Source organism: Chrysemys picta, chromosome 5 (assembly GCF_011386835.1).
Source record: "Chrysemys picta bellii isolate R12L10 chromosome 5, ASM1138683v2, whole genome shotgun sequence".
Taxonomy (NCBI): Eukaryota; Metazoa; Chordata; order Testudines; family Emydidae; genus Chrysemys; species Chrysemys picta.
This window is the reverse complement of record NC_088795.1, coordinates 129064184-129082272: the sequence shown is the minus strand read 5'-3', so window position 1 is coordinate 129082272 and position 18089 is coordinate 129064184.

Below are 18089 nucleotides of genomic sequence, written 5' to 3'. Positions count from 1 at the left end.
CATTGGGGATGGTTTAATTATGTCAATGGCAGATCTATCTGCCTTCAGCATATAGTGGTTACACAGTGTAGGGATGTGTAAGGGTTAAGTAAAGACCTGGGAAATCGCTGGCATGCTGGCATGGTATTAGGGAGTAGAAGCACAGGCAGGCACCGTTTCTGCACTTGATAGATAAAGTGCCATTCCTCTCCCTTCTCTTCTGCTTGTTAATGATAGATAAGCATTGTAGCTGCATAAGGAATGTGGTTGTCTAAATAAAGGATACCCTTTGTGTAAAGAAGTGTTAGATCCTCCCGCCCTTCCTTTCCCAGCTACATAAATGAGCTCAGGGTCATGGCCCCATCCTCCCTTCCCTGTGAACTGCTGATTAAGGGAACTTGTGGCTGAAATTACTGCAAAGAAATGTATCTTCAAGGTAAAAACATCTGTAGAATATGCTTAATGCTGTAAACAGGGGCGGGAATAATTATATTCAGTATATGTATCAGAGGGGTAGTCGTGTTAGTCTGGATCTGTAGAAAGCAACAAAGAATCCTGTGGCACCTTATAGACTAACAGATGTATTGGAGCATAAGCTTTCATGGGTGAATACATGATATGCGTCTGACAAAGTGGGTATTTACCCACGACAGCCCATGCTCCAATATATTTGTTAGTCTATAAGGTGCCACAGGACTCTTTGTTGCATTCAGTATATGGGCACTCATATTATTAAATAAGGGTTTTGGGGGTGTTGTAGTAAATGTAGGTATTTATATATTAACTTAAATAAAAGAGTGTGAGGTGATTAACTCAGGGCTTACTCGACAATTGGATCGAGGGGAACAAGTACCACAACAAAGAAGCCCGTTTACTCAATACACCTCTGGTCCTCCTGCTCCATCTCTAACACACCGGAGGTCTTACAGTGGTGCAGCTGCATCGGTATAGCTATGCCACTGTAAGGTCTCTAGTGTAGACATGACCTTAGGGTAGGGTGGAGTAGGGTCCAATTTTACAATACCCTTGCCTCTGACCCCATTAGACATATATTTACAAGACTCAGCCAGATGGGCGGCGCATAATGGAGGCTGGAGGAGGCTAAGCCTCCCAAACCTCGCGCCGCTGGGGGGTGGGGCAGCGGCAGATTTGGGACCCCGAGCTTTTCCGGTCTCAGGGGGCTCGAGGGGGAAGAGTGAGTGGGAGCTGGGGCCTGGGAGAAGAGGCGGAGTGGGGGTGGAATGTGGGCGAGGTCGCAGGGGAAGGGGTGGAATGGGGTGGGGCACCTACAGACTTCTTCCCCATCTCCTGTCCCCACCACTCAATGGGCTTTCTTTCTTGGTCAATTGGCCTCTAAGAACTCTTTGCTGAGCTTTGCTGCATTGTCCAAAGTTGAGGGTTGGTGCCAGCACACCCATACACGCGCTACCTCTGGGAGACTTGGCAAGAACTGTTCTAGGATCACTGCAGCCATCTCTTCCTCCAGCCCCTGGCTCTCTGCTCTCAACCTGTGAGTCTTACGGTTTCTATACGAATGCTCTGGGCCTTATTTCCTTCATCCATTTTACCACCCACATTTTCTGTAGGTATTTCTCTGATTACAGGTCTATCCTATCTGCAATGGCTGCCTTGACTATATCATAGTTGCTGCTGTGTTCTTCGTGTAGGGACTTGTAAGCTGCTTGGGTTTTTCCCATCCGATAAGGAGCCACTCGCAACACCCATGATGCCTCATCCCAGCCAGAACCTTGTAGTCACCCTTTCAAAAGTTTGGAGAAAGGCCTCAGGGTCAGCTGTCAGAGCCATTTTACACAGTCTGATTCCCTGCCCTCTACTGCCACCTCTGGTCGCAGGACTTACATCTGGCACTGTGCCGCCATCTGCTCCTTAATAAATTCTTGGAGAACTTTATGTTGCTCTGCCTGCCATTGAAGGAGCAGCATGGACTGTTGGAGCTCCTTTTGCCACCATCCATTTCAGGATCTCTTCCATTTCTCCCAGACCACTGACCCTCACACTGGTTCCCTTTGATTCTTGCACAGATGAGTCACTGCTCCCAGACAACCCCCAGTATGTGACAGGGCGAACCCTGAGAGCCCTTTCTGGCCTTAGGAACAGACCACACAACTTCAGGTCTCCTTCACCACCATCATGTTTTATTTTGTGGTTCCAGCAGGCTTCTGCCTGTGGTGCTATTTACATGTATTTACTGCATCTACTGTTAGGGTTGCCAACTTTCTGACTGCAGAAAACCAAACACCCTTTCCCCTTCCCTGAGGCCCCGCCCCTTATCCAAGGCTCCGCCCCCACTCACTTCATGCCCCTCCCTCCGTCGCTCGCTTTCTCCCACCCTCGCTCACTTTCACCTGATGGCCTAGGGGGTTGGGGTGTGGGAGGGAGTGAGAGCTCCGGCTGCGGGTGCGAGCTCTGGGATGGGGCTGGGGATGAGGGGTTTGGGGTGTGGGAGGGGGCTCAGGGCTGGGGCAAGGAGTTGGGATGTGGGGGAATAAGGGCTCCGGCTGGGGGTGTGGACTCTGGGTTGGGGCCAGGGATGAGGGTTTGGGGTGCAGGAGAGGGCTCTGGGCTGGGGGGTGGAGCTGAGGGATTCGGAGTGTGGGAGGGGACTCCAGGCTGGGGCAAGGGGTTGGGGTGCGGGAAGGGGTTTGGGGTGAAGGCTCTGGGCGACACTTACCTCAGGCGGCTCCTGGAAGTGGCCAGCATATCCCTCTGGCTCCTAGGGGGAGTGGCGGCCAGGGGGCTCTGCGTGCTGCCCTTGTCCGCAGGCACCACCCCCACAGCTCTTATTGGCCAGGGTTCTCTCACCCCTCTTGCACCCAAACTCCCTCCCAGAGCCTTAGGCAGGTGTGTGTGTGTGGTGGGGGTGGGACTTGGACCTGTTCTGGACACCATCAAAAATAATACAAACCTGCCGCCCCTGAGAAGCTGGGGTACAACAGGAATGAGCAATGCCAGGTGAAGGAGAAAGGATTGCAGGAGTCCTACTAAAGGGCAAAGGAGGCCAACAGATCATTTGGTGCTGCCCCCGTATACCTGCTGCTACTATGCAGAACTTCATGCAACGCAGTGGGGATCCCAGCACCACCCCACGAGTGACAGTGGACACCTCATGACATCTGAAGGAAGGCATCCCACAACTATACAATGATGAAGAGGAGGGGGATGCAGAGCCCAGGGACAGCCAGGAGCTCTTCTGAATCCAGCCAACCCTGAGCCATCCGAACCCAAGAATGGAACCCACCAGAAAGGGGAAGGGAATTCTGGTAAGTGTAACTTACTGCCCCCATTAATGTATGCCTCTTCTGTTAACTTTCTTCATGGCCCCCAAAACTCCCCCCTTTTCCCTCTTAAAATGGCATTTGACCATGTGAGGACAGGAACAAAGGAATTGCCTTTTAAAGTTTCAGTTTATTTTAAGAGCAGGCACTGCCAGTATTAGACAAATGAGCAGAAAGAGTACTGTAAGGAGCCAAAAAGCATTCCCAAATATTCGTATTTTGTGCAGGCGAAAAAAAATTAGTAAAATAAAAGCAATGCAAATTCAATTCCAAACAACAACTGTCATGCTGTCTGGAGCGGCTCACCTCAGGGCAGACTGTCAAAAACAGGGTAGACAACAAAAACCGGTGGTGTGTTCTATAATTAGATTTCACCAAACCAGTAACAAATAAACTCCTGGATCTCTGTAGCAATCTTACCATGGAGTCAGACAGTCCCCTTAGACTCTCCAGTCTATCCTGACACCCAGACAAAATGGACTTAGTGATAAATGGTCACTTAAACCAAAAAGCACACAATATTCAGGTTGCTCTCTGTCCCAAGACCAATAATTTACCCCCAAATCAATTGGTACCCTAGATCTTACACCGGGGTCGGCAACCTTTCAGAAGTGGTGTGCCGAGTCTTCATTTATTCACTCTAATTTAAGGTTTCATGTGCCAGTCATACATTTTAAAGTTTTTAGAAGGTCTCTTTCTCTAAGTCTATAATATATAACTAAACTATTGTTGTATGTAAAGTAAATAAGGTTTTTAAAATGTTTAAGAAGCTTCATTTAAAATTAAATTAAAATGCAGAGCCCCCCGGACCGGTGGCCAGGACCCAGGCAGTGGGAGTGCCACTGAAAATCAGCTCGCGTGCCGCCTTTGGCGCACGTGCCATAGGTTGCCTACCCCTGTCTTACACCAAAGACAATGCCTGTAGCCAATCCTGTAGTAAACTATCTAAAGGTTTATTAACTAGGCAAAATAAATAAGAGACTTATTTACAGATTAAAGCAAGCAAACATATACACACAAATGAGTTATCATCTAAATCCTAAGAGTGACAGAATTGTAGTGGTCTGTCAATTCAAAGTGTCTTTCAGGGCAGACCAGGAGGTAACTCCTGGGGATCTCTGGCTTCAGTCTGGTTTCTCTGGCCTTGTGTTCAAAGAGCAAAAGAGATGGAAAATTTTCCTGTGACTGTTTTATTTCCTTCATTCAGCTTCCAAGTCCATAGGATGAGCTTCCTTGCACCTAGCATTTCCAAGGTGCGATAGGGCCATTAATTAGTCCTTTGTATTGCGATGTTCCGTGATGGCCCATCTGATTTTGATAATCCTTCTGGATGGGGGGAGGGTGGGAACAATTCCTGTGCCTGGGTTCACAAGTTCAGAGCAAACATTTCCAAAGTTATAAAGCAAAACGTATATATTTTCTTATCGCATGGAATATAGACATTACAAGTGAGATTAATGCACACAGCAATTCTATAAACATTTCATAGAGTCTGAACACTAAATACATTCGTATAAGGCTAATACCTATTTTGAGCAAAACTAACAGGTCTGGTCTCCAGCTATGAGTCTGTCAATTCTTAGCTAATGCCTGCAGCCTGGACAAGAGTTGGCATCTGGCCTTCCAGTGTCACAACAACATACAGGCAAACCAGGACCCAAGCATCTATATTAAATACATGGAAAAGATACAAAAATGCGTTCAAGCGCTCTGGCAACTGGGCACTCGCACTGCATAATCGTACAGGAAGAGCATTGTAAATTTACTGGCAGCATGTTTTCCACTCAAACACACTATTTTTGTTTCTGAGGCCACAAGTCCAAGTCCAAACCAAATTGCTTGCAGACTATGCTTTGATTCAGGAGAAAGAAGAACAGTATGCTGCTGGCTCATAAAGCTAGCCAGCGAGCACAACTCTTCTCCGCTTGCAAAGATTCTGGTTTATCTTAGCCCGGACCTCCCTTTCGTCCTCTGGCACAATTTCAGTGACGTTATCAAGCAAGCACTGTTTGATCTTTGCACATTTCCAGGAATAGCTGCCTTGTTTCTCCTGCTGTGATAAAACAACTTCCAATGCCACTCTGCAGTGAGCCCTGAGGGCACCATTACTGTGAAGAAGTCAGGAGCATATGGCCTGGGTGACCTTGAGCCATCTCAAGCAGAGACAAGTCTGTGCCTGCTGATAGTGGGTGGGGAGGGAGTGAGGGCTGGAGGCTTCAGCAGTGTTACTGAGCATGCTCAGTCCATGTGTGAACGCTCACTACAGGCCAAGCAGCAAACCGGGGAAGGGGGAGATGTGACCCTGCATTGCCCTCCAGGCATCACCTGTGATCTCAAGCATCTGCCTTCTCTGGGCCTTTGATAGATTGCCTCAGGAACGATAGATCTACCTTGATCACCACTGCTTGTAATAATTTTAGCAGTGTTCACTATATCCCTTGTTACATGGGCTCCTTGATGCTATTCAACCCTGCCATCCCCCATAGCTACCAGGTTTGAAAATTGTCCCCATAGACTCACTGTGCTGTGTGCTGACAGATGGCCCAGAAGCAAGCATTTGTGAGTCTGCCTCTGTTCATAATTTTTATATAGAGCTATATGGGAAAAAATGTAGTGAGTTGTGACATGCCTTTTTATGTCTGCAGGGCCCTTAAATCTGTCTGTGTGTTTTTCAGTGGCCTCAGTTGGGGTATCCACACTCCTCCACACTTGCTAAAAGACTGACCTGGATACAGATGAATAAGAAACAAACAAGGGAAAATACATTCTCTGCAACGTTGCCCCTTCCACTCAATACAGGTAGAAAATAAGGAGAACTCTTATGGCTACACCTACACTGACCTGTAAATTATCCCTCTGCATTTTGCACTTTTTCAGTGTTTTTAATCTTTATTTAATAGTGTGTTCGTTGTTTATTACTGCACACTAAAGTGTGAAAAACATTGTGACATGCTGTATTTCAAAATAGCACCGCCATATTCAGCACTAATATGATTATGATATGTTTTGTACAAAGTATGCCTTGTGAGGCATCATGTAAAAAGTCTTGATCTGCTGAACATTAATAATCTGTTGAATTGTATGTGCTGTCATTGTATGTGAAGTTATGAAGTATTGCTACATGTTTGCTACTGAAATATACAGTAAGTGGGAAACGGCTTCAGCTGGTCTTTCAATGGCAACAAAGGACCAACTGACAAGATAGATTTATATCAGCCAGACATGTGTTGGTGGTCCATCAAGAAGACTACTCACAGAGGGCACATACATAATTGAGGCTACCTAACCCCCAGGTCACAGCAATGAGGGTTGATGGCATCATCACTTGGCCTCTCTCCTCCCCCATCTCAACACCTGGAAGATCATCTGGAAGACACAGACTTTGAATTTGGGAGATTGGTCCTAGGCTGAAAGGGAATTCAGCCTCTATATTAAGAACTGTAACCTGCCTGGAACATCCATTGGGGTGAGAAAAGCAGTTTGATTCAAATCTTACTTAGTCTGTTAAAGTTAGAATTTAGACTAAAGGTCTATTTTTTATTTCTTATGTAACCGATATTGACCTCTGTGACTAACACTTATAAATCGATCTTTCTGTAGTTAGTAAACTTACTTTAATGGTTTAGCCTTACCAGTGAGTTTGTCTAAAGTGCTTGTGGAATCTGCTCAGATTACAAAGGCTAGTGCATGTCCACTTTCGGGTGACGAAGTGGTGAGCTAATTAATGAGCTTTCACTGTTCAAGAGAAGGTCTTGAGCATTTCTGGCGTGCAAGTCTGGGGATGGGGAGATTTGCTGGTGTTTATCTCTGTATAATCACTGAGTGTCTTATAGAGCTGTAGTGGGGCGGACTGCCCCACTCCCTGAGAGCGTGGGCTGCAGCAGGCCAGTGCGCCTGCGCAGACGGGCAGCCAATCAGAAAAGGGCTCATTGGGAGCCAATCAGGGCCCAGATTGGAGGGAGCCAATTAGGGTCAGGCTCAGCCCTATAAAAAGGCTGCTCAGGGAGCAAGCAGGCAGTCTGTCCCAGGCCTTTGACAGGGGAAGGTCTGTCTCCAGGGTGGGAGACTAGCACCTAGGACAGCGCAGCGCAGGTCTGGGCAGGTCCGGAGGAGCAGAAGGGAACTCCAGCCCAGTGTCTGCCAGGCTGCAGACCTGAAGGGAAGGGCCTAGCTGGTGTGAGGGGCTGAAGGGGAAGCGGCCCAGGCCCAGGGACGTGAACAGACAGAGGGAGAGAAGGAAGGCAGGACGGCTGCCACTAGAGGGTCCCTGGGTTGGGACCCAGAGTAGTGGGCGGGCCTGGGTCCCCCTGTTGCCTTACACCTGGCCGACGGGAGTAGCCGTCTTGGGCTGCACCATCCCCCTGCCAAGAGAGGTGTGACTTTGGGGGTGCAGTTGCCCACATTGGCTGGGGCGTAGAGACTGCTGATCATCCCCCTCCCCCCCCCCGGAAGGGGGTGTGGATGGACTGAAGAGGACGCCGCAAGCTGGTGAGTGACGCGGGCTCAGACGCCAACCGAGGGTGAGACAATGGGCGGGACACCACCAGGAGGGGGCGTTCCACTGGACAGAGCTAATTCTCAGAGACAACCAGTAGGAGGTGCCAGGTGGTGAGTCCCAACATTGTTACAAGAGCATTCATGCAATTTAATTGGGTGTATCCCCACCTGTTGTTGGTTGAGTGCTCACAGCACCTGGAGGGGTTTTGCTGCTTGCACTAGCACAACATTGTAAGAGACAGCCCAGGAAGGAGAATTAAGGGAGCACAATGGTCCCACAGTTTCAGGTTGTACCCCAGGGATCCTGTCACAAACATGCTGTTTTACAATACTGAGATGTAAATCCCCCCTAATCAGTGGCTCCTGAGCAGATTCATAAAACTCTATATGAATTCAAACTTTGGTCATACACTGTTTATTCACAAAATATCAGAATGCAGCACAATGGCTGGCTATGGCACACTGTCAAAGCATGCTTCTAAGGCCTCCCTTAGACGTACTTCCATGTCGGACTCTGGTAATTGCCCTGGTGTCACGCTGCTCAAAATCAGTCAATTTTTCCACTCCATCCTGCTCATAATATTTCCCCCTTTGCCTTGCAAATATTATGTTAATTATAACATGTAACAACAGAAATATTTGGCTTGTTGAGATCCAGCCTGGTCAAGAGACATCTCCACTGTCCTTTTAATCAGCTAAAGGCACACGCACCATGGTCATCCTGTACCTGCACAGGCAATAGTTAAATTTTTCTTTGCTGCTGTCCACGTGCCTGCTGTATGGCTTCATGAGCCAAGGAAGCAAACAATCGAGTAAGTCCCTGAGAATCACAACTGGCATTGCAACCCCACCTCTGGGGATGTGCCAGTCTGGGGAAAATGGTACCTGTTGCAGCATGTCCAAGTCCTGTGGTCCTAAAGATGTTTTATGGCTCATTACAACATGCTGTAACACACCACACTGCCTGCTACACTTAATCGCCCACTTCAAACCCTTTTAGGGTGACCAGATGTCCGGATTTTATAGGGACAGTCCCGATTTTTGGGTCTTTTTCTTATATAGGCTTCTATTACCCCCCGCCCCCGTCCCGATTTTTCACATTTGCTATCTGGTCACCCTAAACCCTTTATACATAACAGTCTAACCCTCAGTTGTCCTCTTCATTTCAGGTGACCACTTACAACCTGTGTTACTCCTTATACTTAATAATCTGTCCCAACTTCTATTTAGCTCTGAGACATTCTGATTTCCTTCCCCAGCCCTGAGAAGAGCTCTATGTAGCTCAAAATTTTGTACCTTCCACCAACAGAAGTTGGTCCAATAAAAGATATTACTGTATCTCTCTGAAGTAGTGTGTCATGCACCTTCCCTGACCGGTCAGTGTTTAATGTCAGTGAAATGTCCCTGGTGATTCACTAATGTGGATAAGTATCCACACTAAGCATGGAGAAGTAGCCCTTTCTGTTTATGTTCTCAGAAACAAGCTGAGGGATGGAAGGGGCAGAATTGTGATACGGATCATGTCTATTTCCCCACCGTAGTTAGGGAAGTGCATTACGTCGAATCCATCTATTTCCTGCACATTGCCCAGTCAGATGTGCTGGAACCTCGGTAGAAGTGGGGGGGCCATGAGGTCCTGTCTCCTGCTCCTCCTCTTCCTCCAAGGCCCCACTCCCTGGCCACGCCAGAGGCTGGAGTGCCAACTGCTGTGGGGAGCCCTGGACCCTCCACCTGTCCTGGGAGGGGCAGCGGGGTACCTGAGAGCAGCCCTCAGCCCATGCCCCTGTACCATGGGGCATGCCGCCAAGGGTGGATGGAGGGTCCAGGGCTCCCCACAGCAGCCCGGGTTCCCTGGGTGGCTCTTACTGTGGCTCGTCTCTGGCTTCCAGCTTGTCCAGAGTGTAGCCCAGTGGGCTACTTTGCTTGGTTATATTTAGTGCTTTGCATTACATTCTGCTTTGCATTATATTCAGCAGTAATGCAAGAAACCTACAGGCCCGTATCCTGTGAGACATTAGCTTCAGCAAGTTAGCATAAGACTTGAGGCCTGTGAACTGATAAACTTTGCATAGATAAACAACCCCATAGAAAACCCCAAATATTTGGGGAACTGAAAAAAGAGTTTAAAGAGAAGTTGTGACCACCAGTAAATAATTCAACCACAGATGTGTCCTTCGCAACAAACTGATATACATCAAGTACACAAGATACATGTAAGACTAGCCTGCTTGCTTGCCTATATATCTTTTCTTATACGTTTCTTATTTTCCTATGGGTTTGATTATTTGTTTTATTATAATAGGTTTATAGGCCTATATTAGAGTATATTTAGGCTGTAACACAAGGGACCTGCAGGCCACATACTATATGATGAGCTAAGGCAAAGTTATCATACATATGTTTGGGACCTTTCACCTAGATCAGTGGTTCCCAAACTTTAACAACGTGTGAACCCCTTTCACTAAAATGTCAAATCTCATGAACCCCTTCCTAAAAATGAATATTTCCAGAGATTTTCTCCTTTACCTGAATATAAATTATAAAAGCAGTGATCTTGGAAATAAAACATTTATTTTTATGACCTGCTTATTACATGCTATTTATTATTATTTATCATTACAGTATTTTTATTACATTATGAAAATGGCAACACTCTTCCAAAATCTCACTTTCGTAGCTTGTGTCACTTTGAATAAGCCTGTTATAAGACAAGGCTCCTACGTTTCATCAAGGAGTATCAGATGTGAAACAGCATGAAGGTATTTAAGACGCCAACTCAAAGCTTTCCTCCTACACAAGCATTCAGGTCTTGAGCACTCCAGGCAAACAATGCACATTACAACAAAGTTTAAACTTGTTCTTCATAATTTTAAAAACAACACTAGCTGTCTATTTAATTTTAAAAACAGCAAAAAATATCCACCTCCCTTTCCATTTCTTATAAGGAGTCTTGAAGTTCAAATCTCCACAGTGTGATAGATATGCTTACTTTGATCTGCTTAGCTCTTGGAAGTCCAGGGGCTCCAGGCTGCTGGCCCCGTGCTGCCAGGGGTCCCTAGGGACAGCTCTGTTCGCCATTAGGGAATTTTGTCCCGAGAACCCTCTGTAACATTTAGCGAACACCAGTTTGGGAACCACTGACCTAGATAGATGGTGATGAACTGAAACATACGGTCCATGTATGTCTGTGACCTTTAACATAGAGGATGTGTTAAAGCAGGGTGGCATAGTGGCTTTCCTAAGTTCATACTCTTTTAAACTTAAGCGGTACCCACAACTTGGAAAGAACCGAAATACCCAGTTAGGACAGAAATAACAAATGTGATACCTAACCACAAAAGGACCATGGTAACGAATGGATGTATATGAGAATAAGCTGACATCATTGATATACTAACCTACAGGAAAAAGACACTCCAACATTAGTAAGGTGAGGAAATACAAATAAGGAAAAAGGGAACAATCCCCTACTGAATATGCATCAAACATAGCGCGTCAGTGTAACATATTATAAAAGTGGCATGCCAGCTTAGGGGCGGTAGGAGAGAGAGATGTAGTCCTTGGGAGGTGCCAGAATGATGGCCACTGGTGATGAGGGGGAAGGTGATGGTGATGAGGAAGATGATGGCTAACACTTCAGGTTGCCATGGTCCCTTTTCGACTGGGTGTTCCCTTTAAAATTGGACACCTGGCAACCCTAATTACAGACTTTCCAACCCTGAACTGATTGTCCACCAACCAACAGCTATATAGAATTGCAAGCTTCCCCATTTCTCCACTGTCCGAGCAGCTCTCATTTTTGTGCCGCTGCGCTGGGAAGGCTGGGGTGAATTATTCATACGACTCCAGGAATGTGATCTTCTGCAGCCAAAAGTTCTGCAGCCACTGCCGATCGTCTCAGATTTGCCTGTGATCTCGTCCCACCACTTAGTACTTGCTTCACACAGGCCCAGAACTGCAGCTTCACCCTGTGCAGTTAGTCAATTAGTGCCTGCAGGAGTTGGCAACTTTCTTTCACTATCTGCCTCATCTCTGCCTGCTCAGTATTCTCAGAGTATTCTCAGAGAGTATTTCACTCTCCCGTCGACTCCCCTTACTCTTCTCGATCAGGTGGAGTACGGGAGTCGACGGGAGAGCGATGGCGGTCGATTTAGCGGGTCTTCACTAGACCTGCTGAATCAACTGCTGATGCATCGATCACCATGCATTAATCCCCCCGTAAGTGCAGACAAGCCTTTATAGGCACTGTGTCTAAAACAGACACGAGAACTCTGATGACCTGTTTAGCCTCCTTGCTTCTGTCACCAAGAGAGACATTGAAAACAGGTACAGTACAAGAAAGATCAGATTATGGGATGGAACAGAGGGAATTGTGGGAACTTGACCCTGAACTCCCACATTTCCCTCTCAGGAGCACTAGTTCCTCCCAATTCACTACAAACATTTCCCACAAGCTAGTGCACCCAACAGCGGTGCAGGGGACATTGGGATGCCTGCCCCCAGAGCCACACATCTTTTGCCAATGCAACCTGGTGCAGTGAGGACACACTACAGCAGCAAAGGCAGCCAAGTGTGAATGGAGTCTGGCAAAATAGCAATGTCAGCAGCGGCATGCCAGCAGAAAAGCTACTGCTAAAACTTTCTAGCATAGAATCTAAACCAGTGTTAGGAAAAGGAATAATGAATTAATATTACAGAAAATACTTTTCTTCTCCAGCTTCTTTTAGAGAGTTCTAGGCAGGTTAATACTTGTGTGTTACTTTAGTAATTAAGGTATAACAATGAATAATAGAAAGTTCTGTAAACAGGGAGGCATTGGCTTATCTCTTAATTACTGACTTATAATCAGCAGTAATATTTATGTCTCTTATCTTCTAGGAGGATATGGTTAAAACATTAAGATGCAGCCAGGAGAGGAACTTTTTGGTGAAGGTCCTGGAATGGGACTCAAGAAATCTGGGTTCTATTTATAGCCTGCCATAGACTCCCTGTGGGACCTTGGGCAACTCACTTAGGCCCCAATTCCAGAAGTTACTTAAGCACATGCCTAACTTTAAGCATGTGAGTAGTCCAGTTGGAGACACTCGACCTACTCACATGATTAAAGTTAGGCATGTGATTAAATACCTTCCTGAAGCAGGGCCTTCATCTCGCCATGCCTCAGAGCTCTGTTTATAAAATGGGGCTAATGACACTTCTGACTTCCCAGAGCTGTTGGTGATAAAAATCATTAATGTTTGTGAGGTGCCCAGACACCAGGCTGTTGGGGTCTGTCAGATGGCACCTTGGTCACTAATTGCACTGTGGTCTCATGGTCACAAACACACACCAGGTTGTTATCTTTTCACCACATGTGTATTTACTCCTTCCTTGCAAAGTATCACAGCGCAGTGCAGGCTTACAGCAAAAGGAGGTTTCCCCACAACCTCCATTCCTCACACCAGTCTCAGCCTCCCCTTACTTCCTGTTCCTTACACTTTTATCCTCCTAATTACATTGTTAACCCAGTGAGTACCACCCAGGTGCTCATAATCCCCCAACAGAAAGTGTGGAATTGCTCATAACTGAATTTATGGCCTTCTTCATGCTGCAGCAACATCAGCGACCAGGGTGCTACTAATAGTGCCCTGTCACACACCTCCCCCTGCTTATTTCACCTGAGGCCGTCTCTTGCCTCCAGAAGAGGTCTTCTTTGCTGCATGTGCTATTAATAGTGCCCTGTCACACAGGACCCATCTGACTACCTGGATAGCCAATAAGTGTATTTACTTCCTCTTGCTGTTCCTATGTTAATTCCATAATGAAATACCCTCTGCCTTGCCAGCAACTTGTGTGCCTAAGATCTCATCATGGACTCTGCCACCTCTTTTTTGTTAGTATCATACCTCTGAAATGTCTTCTCAGAGCCATCTCAAATTTGGTCAAAGGAGAGTCCTCTTGCCAAAACTTAACCTGCCAAATTTCATGGGCAAAGGAAATTTCATGAGAAATTTAGGATACGAGGCCAAAATCAAGTTTCAAATAGTCATGTGGTTGCAACATTAACTCTGGAGAGACTAGCATCTGTCCATAATGAGAACTGAAAGGCCCTATGTTCTGCATGGACCTAAATTCTGCAGCAAAGCTCCCTGGTTTCTGAGACATTGGGAGCTGCAGAATAGAAATTCTGCAGTTTCCAGTAAATTCCAGATGTGATGGGGTTTATTGGATTAAATCTGAAAGTGTACAATACAATTCATACAGCATTGCTTGTTTGTTTTGATATCAAATTTTATTCATTTTACAGCACTTCTAATTTTTCAATGAGCTGCAGACTCTTATATTAACAATGTCCGATGGCCTTGTAGACGTCATCAGATAGGAAGCTGGAGGTTTTGGCAGCTGGCTTGGGTGAGAGTTGAGGTTTGAGATTTTTGAGAGTTGGTGGTTTGAGATTAAGGAATAACAGTATTAGCTAAATTTATCTGCTAATAATGATCAGCAGCAAACTAGATAATAAGAACATAAGAATGGCCCTACTGGGTCAGACCAAAGGTCCATCTAGCTCAGTATCCTGTCTTCTGACAGTGGCCAGTGCCAGGTACAGGGCCGGCTCCAGACACCAGCTTAACAAGCAGGTGCTTGGGGTGGCCAAGGGAGAGGGGCGGCACCTGCGGCAATTCGGGGGCGGCAGGTCCCTCACTCCCTCTAGGCGTGAAGGACCTGCCGCTGAACTGCCGCCGCCGATCGCAGCTTTTTTTTTTTTTTTGCTTTGGGCGGCAGAAATGCTGGAGCCGGCCCTGGCCAGGTGCCTCAGAAGGAATGAACAGAACAGGTAATCATCAAGTGATCCATCCCCTGTTGCTCATTCAGCTTCTGGCAAACAGAGACTGGGGACACCATCCTTGCCCATCCTGGCTAATAGCCATTGATGGACCTATCCTCCATGAATTTATCTAGTTCTTTTTTCAACCCAGTTATGGTCTTGGCCTTCACAACATTCTCTGGCAAGGAGTTCCACAGATTGACTGTGCGTTGTGTGAAGAAATACTTCCTTTTATTTGTTTTAAACCTGCTGCCTATTATTTTCATTTGGTGACCCCTAGTTCGTGTGTTATGAGAAGTAGTAAAGTACACTTCCTTATCTACTTTCTCTACACCAGTCATGATTTTATAGAATCATATCTCCCCTTAGCCGTCTCTTTTCCAAGCTGAAAAGTCCCAGTCTTATTAATCTCTCCTCATATGGAAGCCATTTCATACCCCTAATCATTTTTGTTGCCCTTTTCTGAACCTTTTCCAATTCATGTTTTTTGAGATGGGGTGACCACATCTGCACACAGTATGCAAGATGTGGGCGTACCATGGATTTATATAGAGGCAACATGATATTTTCTGTCCTATTTTCTATCCCCCTTCTTAATTATTCCCAGCATTCTGTTCGCTTTTTTGACTGCTGCTGCACATTGAGTGGATGTTTTCAGAGAACTATCCACAATGACTCCAAGATCTCTTTCTTGAGTGGTAATAGCTAATTTAGATCCCATCATTTTATATGTATAGTTGGGATTATGCTTTCCAATGTGCATTACTTTGCATTTATCAACATTAAATTTCATCTGCCATTTTGTTGCCCAGTCACCCAGTTTTGAGAGATCCTTTTGTAGCTCTTCGCAGTCTGCCTGGGTCTTAACTATCTTTAGTCATTTTGTATCAACTGCAAATTTTGCCTCCTCACTGTTTTCCCCTTTTGCCAGATCATTTATGAATATGTTGACTATGACTGGTCCCAGAACAGACCTCTGGGGGTCACCACTATTTACTGCTCTCCATTCTCGAAACTGACCATTTATTCCTACCCTTTGTTTCCTATCTTTTAACCAGTTACGAATCCATGACTGCACCTTCCCTCTTATCCCATGGCAGGTTACTTTGCGTAAGAGCCTTTGGTGAGGGACCTTGTCAAAGGCTTTCTGAAAATCTAAGTACATTATATCCAATGGATCCCTTTGGTCCACATGCTTGTTGACCCCGTCAAAGAATTCTAGTAGATTGGTGAGGCATGATTTCCCTTTACTAAAACCATGTTGACTCTTCCCCAACAAGTTATGTTCATCTATATATTTGGCAATATTGCTCTTTATTATAGTTTCAACCAGTTTGCCCGGTACTGAAGTCAGGCTTACAGGCCTGTAATTGCCGGGATCACCTCTGGAGCCCTTTTTAAAAATTGGCATCACATTAGCTATCCTTCAGTCAGCTGGTACAGAAGCTGATTTAAATGATAGATTACAGACTACAGTTAGTAGTTCTGCAATTTCACATTTGAGTTCCTTCAGAACTCTTGGGTGAATACCATCTGGTCCTGGTGATTTATTGCTGTTTAATTTATCAATTTGTTCCAAAACCTCCTCTAATGATACGTCAATTTAGGACAGTTCCTCAGATCTGTCACCTAAAAAGAATGGCTCAGGTTTGGGACTCTCACTCACATCCTCAGCCGTGAAGACCGATGCAAAGAATTCATTTAGTTTTTCTGCAATGGCCTTATCCTTCAGTGCTCCTTTAGCATCTCGATCGTCCAGTGGCCCCACTGGTTGTTTAGCAGGCATCCTGCTTCTGATGTACTTAAAAAAAAATTTGCTATTACTTTTTGAGTCTTTGGCTAACTGTTCCTCAAATTCTTTTTTGGCCTTCCTAATTGTATTTTTACATTTCATTTGCCAGAGTTTATGCTCCTTTCTATTTTCCTCACTAGGATTTAACTTCCACTTTTTAAAGGATGCCTTTTTGCCTCTCACTGCTTCTTTTACTTTGTTTAGCCACAGTGGCTCTTTTTTGGTTCTCTTATTTATTTTTTTTAATCTGGGGTATACATTTAAATTGAGCCTCTATTATGGTGTCTTTAAAAAGTTTCCACACAGCTTGCAGAGATTTCACTTTTGGCACTGTACCCTTTAATTTCTGTTTCACTAACCTCCTCATTTTTGTGTAGTTCCCCTTTCTGAAAATAAATGTTACAGTGTTGGGCCGCTGTGGTGTTTTTCCTGCCACAGGGATATTAAATTTAATTATATTATGGTCACTAGTACCAAGCGGTCCAGCTATAGTCACCTCTTGGACCAGATCCTGTGCTCCACTTAGGACTAAATCAAGAATTGCCTCTCCTCTGGTGGGTTCCAGGACCAGCTGCTCCAAGAAGCAGTCATTTAAGGTGTCAAGAAACTTTATCTCTGCATCCTGTCTGAGGTGACATGTACCCAGTCAATATGGGGATAATTGAAATCCCCCATTATTATTATTGAGTTTTTTATTTTAATAGCCTCTCTAATTTCCCTGAGCATTTCTCAGTAATTATCACCACCCTGGTCAGGTGGTCGGTAATATATCACTACTGCTATATTCTTCTTATTAGAGCATGGAATTTCTATCTATAGAGTTTGATTCATTTATGATTTTTATTTCATTTGATTCTATGCTTTCTTTCACATCTAGTGCCACTCCTGCACCAACACGACCTGTTCTGTCCTTCCGATATATTTTGTACCCTGGTGTAGCGGGGTGGTTACCCGTGCCTGCCCAGAGGGGTTTAAAGACAGCCCTTGGAAAGGGCTGGGGTTGAGAGAGAAAAACCTAGGCTGATTGGGGAAACAGCCGCAGCTGGGCCCCGCCCCAATCAGTCCCCAGCTGGCCTGTATGAAGAGGCTGGAAGCCAGGAGCTCAGCAGTCTGTCTCTGCGTTCAGAGAGAGAAGGGCCTGGCTGCAGGGAGCTAGAGACAGGGTATCTGAGTGGAGCAGGGCTGGCGAAAGGCAGAGGAGATGGGGAGCTCCAGCCTGCGGCCTAGCATAAGGCCAACAGGTACCAGGGGTTGCAGAGGGCAGCCCAGGGGTAGGCAAAGGCAGCAGGTCCAAACCCAACCTTGTCAGTGATGAGTGGCTGATACTGCAGTCTGCCCCAGGGCGTGGGGGCTAGATGAGGACTGACAGTAGCCTTATACTGAGGTGAGGTGGGGATAGTGGGTGCAAGTTTCCTGGGGAGGGGAGACCCTGAAAGAAAGGGGTTACTGCCAGGGGGCAGCACCCCAGCTAACAGGGCACTGGATTCCAGGGAGGGACATGGGGGCCAAGCGGTAGTGGATCACCGGCCTGCAGGGGGTGCTCTGGGCTGGAAATCGAGCTAATTCCCTGAGAGACCAGCAGGAGGCGCCACAGGGGTGAGTCCACACACGCTTACACCTGGTATTACTGGTTTCAGAGTAGCAGCCGTGTTAGTCTGTATCCGCAAAAAGAACAGGAGTACTTGTGGCACCCACTTCATCGGATGCATGGATGAAGTGG